This window comes from Gossypium arboreum, chromosome 11, assembly GCF_025698485.1.
Source record: "Gossypium arboreum isolate Shixiya-1 chromosome 11, ASM2569848v2, whole genome shotgun sequence".
Classification (NCBI taxonomy): Eukaryota; Viridiplantae; Streptophyta; class Magnoliopsida; order Malvales; family Malvaceae; genus Gossypium; species Gossypium arboreum.
Genome location: NC_069080.1, coordinates 104,970,463 through 104,975,051, shown reverse-complemented (window position 1 = coordinate 104,975,051; position 4,589 = coordinate 104,970,463). Strand labels below are relative to the sequence as shown.

General features: G+C 39.0%; 1 non-coding gene across 1 annotated transcript; it reads left to right on the top strand.

Annotated features, from left to right (window-relative positions):
- The first annotated feature begins 4,127 nt into the window (after positions 1-4,127).
- Positions 4,128-4,234, top strand: LOC128284625 (small nucleolar RNA R71). Its single transcript, XR_008275048.1, has one exon. It is a non-coding gene; the product is annotated as a small nucleolar RNA R71 (small nucleolar RNA).
- Positions 4,235-4,589: the final 355 nt, after the last annotated feature.

Below are 4,589 nucleotides of genomic sequence, written 5' to 3'. Positions count from 1 at the left end.
TTTTCCTTTAATCTCCTTATTTTCCAGTTTAGCTTGCCCATTCGTCTGTAGATGGTAAGCTGTAGCGACCTTGTGTTTCACTCCATGTTTATCTAACGACCACTTCAACCACTTGTTCACAAAATGGGACCCTTCATCGCTGATAATAGCTCTTGGGGTTCCAAACCTTGTGAACATGTGTTTATGCAAAAACTTTATTACAACCCTAGCATCGTTTGTTGGATAAGCTTCAGCCTCGACCTACTTAGACACGTAGTCTACACCTACCAAGATGTACTTGTGACTAAAAGACAGAGGGAAAGGACCGAGGAAGTCAATGCCCTAAACATAGAATAATTCTACCTCAATGATGTTTGTTTGAGGCATCTCATTACTACTGGTGACATTTCCGACCCTTTGACATCGATCACAACTCTTTACGTAAGCGTATGCGTCCTTGAATAGTGTTGGCCAAAAGAATCCAGCTTGCAATACTTTGGCCGCAGTACGAGTACCTCCGAAGTCTCCCCCACTTAGAGCTAAGTGACAATGGTATAAAATCTTTTGTACTTCATTTTCTGCCACACATCTCCTAATCATTTGATCTACACACTTCTTGAACAAGTATGGTTTTTCCCAAAATAGTACTTCATATCGTGAAGAAACTTTTTCCTTTGACGATACGTCTTATCAATCGGCATCAAACCACAAGCTAAATAGTTAGCAATATCAGCAAACCAAGGGGTATTATGGACATGATTTACCTTTAGTATGTGTTCATCTGGAAATGTTTCTTGAATTGGTATAAGAGGAGAGTTCCCTTCCTACAGCTCCAATCTGGACAAATGATCTGCTACTTGATTTTCCACTCCCTTTCAATCTTGAATTTCTAGATCGAACTCTTGAAGTAGAAGTACCCATCGGATCAACCTCGGCTTAGCATCTTTCTTAGAGAATAAGTACTTAATTACCGAGTGGTCCCTATAGACAGTCATTTTGGTACCTACAAGATAAGATCGAACCTTGTCAAAAGCAAACACAATAGCAAGTAACTTTTTTTCTATTACCGTATAATTTAGTTGAGCTCCTGTCAGAGTTCGACTTGTGCAGTAAATGGCATAAAAAACTTTGTTTCTTTGCTGGCCCATAACGGCTCCTATTGCGAAGCCACTCGCGTCACACATCAACTTGAATGGTAGATCCCAATCTGGTGTGACTATTATGGGTGCCGTAACTAATCAAATCTTTAAATCTTTGAAAGCTTTTAAGCATTCCTCATCAAACTTGAACGTCGAGTCCTTCTCCAATAATTTGCATAAGGGTTTAGCAATTTTGGAGAAGTCCTTGATGAATCTTCGATCGAAACCGGCGTGGCCCAAAAAGCTCCTAACACCTTTTACAGATGTTGGAGGTTAGAGTTTCTCAATAAAATCTACCTTTTTTTATCTACTTCGATTCCATGTCTCATTATCTGATGCCCTAGAATAATACTTCTCGTACCATGAAATGGCACTTTTCCCAATTGAGTACTAGGTTTATTTCTTCGCATCGCCTTAGTACATTCGCTAGATTGGCTAAGTAATCATCATAAGTGTCTCCAAATACTAAAAAATCATCCATAAAAACTTCCAAATACTTCTCAACTATGTTAGTAAAAATATACATCATACATCTTTGAAATGTAGCAGATGCATTACATAAACCAAATGGCATGCGTCTAAATGTAAATGTACCTTACGGACAACTGAATGTTGTCTTATGCTGATCTTTCGATGCTACTGTAATCTGATTATACCTCGAGTATCCATCGAGAAAATAGTAGTAGTCTCGTCCTATGAGTCTATCCAGCATCTGGTCCAAAAACGGCAAAGGAAAGTGATCTTTCCTAGTCGCCTTGTTTAGCTTCCAGTAATCGATACAAATTCTCCATCCCGTAACCGTTCTAGTAGGTATCAACTCATTATTCTTATTTTCAATGACTGTGATACCTCCTTTCTTTGGCACGCACTAGACCAGACTTACCCATGAACTATTTGAGATGGGGTAAATTATACCCGCATCTAACCACTTAATGATTTTTTTATTTACTACGTCCTTCGTGATGAGGTTCAGTCTTCATTGTCCATCAATCGTCCCTTTCTCACCATCTTCTAGTAGGAACTTGTGCATGCATACAGATGGGCTAATACCGCGGATATCGGCTATGGTCCATCTGATAGCCCTCTTAAATTGTTTCAACACTAAGATGAGTTTCTCTTCTTGCTCAGTAGTTAATTCTACTAAAACAATCATAGGCAAAGTAGAAGAGTTACCTAAATAAACATATTTTAGATATGAAGGTAGTACCTTGAACTCTAATTTAGGTGGCTCCTCAATTGATGCTTTTGGTTGGGCATAATCCCTTTCCTCTAACTCCAAAGATTCAAATCGGGATTGCAGAATAAGTCCCCTTTGATTAGCTTCTAAAAAACCTAAGTACTCATCCTCCTCTTAATCATTCGGAGGATCTGATGTCAAAATTTGTTCCAACGAATCCTCCACATAATTGCACTCCTTCTCCACTATTAAATCTTCTAAATCTGATACTACAAAACAATCATCAATTGTGTCAGAAAATCGCATAGAGTTAAAAATGTTAAATATTACCTGATCATCCTGAACACGCATAGTAAGCTCGCCCTTCTGCACATCAATAAGGGTCCTTTCGGTTGCTAAGAACGATCTTTCTAAGATAATTGGCAATTCTTTGTCTACTTCAAAGTCTAGGATAACAAAATCAGTAGGGAAGATAAATTTATCTACACGTACCAATACCTCCTTGATTTTTCCTTCTGGATGTGCTAAGGATCAATCTGCTAATTGAAGTGTAACCGTAGTAGGTCTAACTTCACCTATCTCCAACTTCCTAAATATTGACATAGGCATCAAGTTGATACTCGCACCCAAGTCACATAGTGTCTTACCACAATATGTTGCTTCTATGTTGCAAGGTATGGTAAAACATCCAGGATCCTTCAATTTTGGGGGTAGTTTGTCTTGAAGATATGCACTACATTCCTTCGTCAGAGCTACCATCTCAAATTCTATGAGTCTTCATTTTTTGGACAGGATATCCTTCATGAATTTGATGTAGTTCGGCATTTGTTGAAGTGCTTCAACCAACAGAATGTTGATTTGAAGTTTCTTAAATACATCTAAGAACTTCTTGAATTGAATCTCCTACTTCTGCTTTTGAAGTCTTTGAAGGTAGGGTAGTGATGGTTTCTTTACTGGAACTGGTTGATTAGTCTTCCCTGGTAATTCTGCATCTGACGGGGTTGTTAATTGATCAAAATTAGTTGGTTCTGAAATTACCTTGTCAAGTTTTGTAGATTCTGGTTCTTGTGAAACTGGACTTTTAACGCTCGGTTGAACTTCCTCTGATTCTTGAGCATCAGCTTGCTCCTTTTCAGCTTCAATGGTGTTGGGCTCTACTATCTTTCCACTCCTCAATGTTAATGCTTTGTAATACTCCTTCCCCGTATTCCTCGAATTTTTCGTATCACTAAGTAAAGCACCTTATGGTCGATTCCTGAGTTCAATTGCAAGCTGGCCCATTTGGTTTTCTAGGTTTTTCAATATAACTGCTTGGCTTTGGATTAAGGTGTTGTTCTTGGCCATGTATGCCTTCAACAGATTTTCGGTTGGTTTCGCCATGATGGGTTATAAAAATTGGATTGCAGTCATTGCCTTCCTTGGTTTTGGTTCTGGTTACCTATGTAGTACATGGATTCTAGGTTTGATGGACATTCTTCAAACAAATGTCCTTCCCTACAATAAACACAGGTTATATTTTCAAATTGATTTGGTGGCTGTGCTGCAAAACTGTTAGACCCAATAGTGTAAGATTTTTAAGCATTGAGGATATTGATGATACCTGAGATGCGAGTGAAGTAAGAGCGTCTACTTCATGTATTCCAATAACTCATCTTCTTGACGCTGCTCGGTTGGTTGGACATTGGTAATTGTTGCTGGCAATCCTCTCGATAATTTCATAAGCCTCATTGTAAGACTTAAAAAGGAGAGTACCATTAGCAGAAGCATCCACTACCATCCTCGTGCGAGCATTGAGACCATTCTAAAATGTCTCAAGTTGGATGCAATGTGGGATTCCATGATGAGGGCACTTTTGTAATAATTCTTTGTACCTTTCCCATGCCTCATACAAGGACTCATCATCCATTTGTTGGAAGGTAGCGATCTCGTTCCTCAACTTAGCATTCTTGCTAGGCGGGAAATACTTCATAAGGAATCTTTCTGTTAACGCTTGCCATGTGGAAATTGAGTTCGATGGAAATGAGTTCAACCAGGCTCAAGCTCTGTTCCTCAGTGAATATGGGAACAGCTTCAATCGTAATGCATCTTCAGGTACTCCAGCTAACTTGAAAGAATCGCTCACCTCCATAAATAGTCTTAAGTGTAGGTGAGGATCTTCGATATGTATTCCACTGAATTGGCCCATTGTCTGAAGCATCTGGAACATGAATGGCTTCAGCTCGAACTGTTGTGCCTCAATTTTTCCCGGATTAAGATCATTAAATACAGGCACGGCATATTGTCGTAAAGCTTTA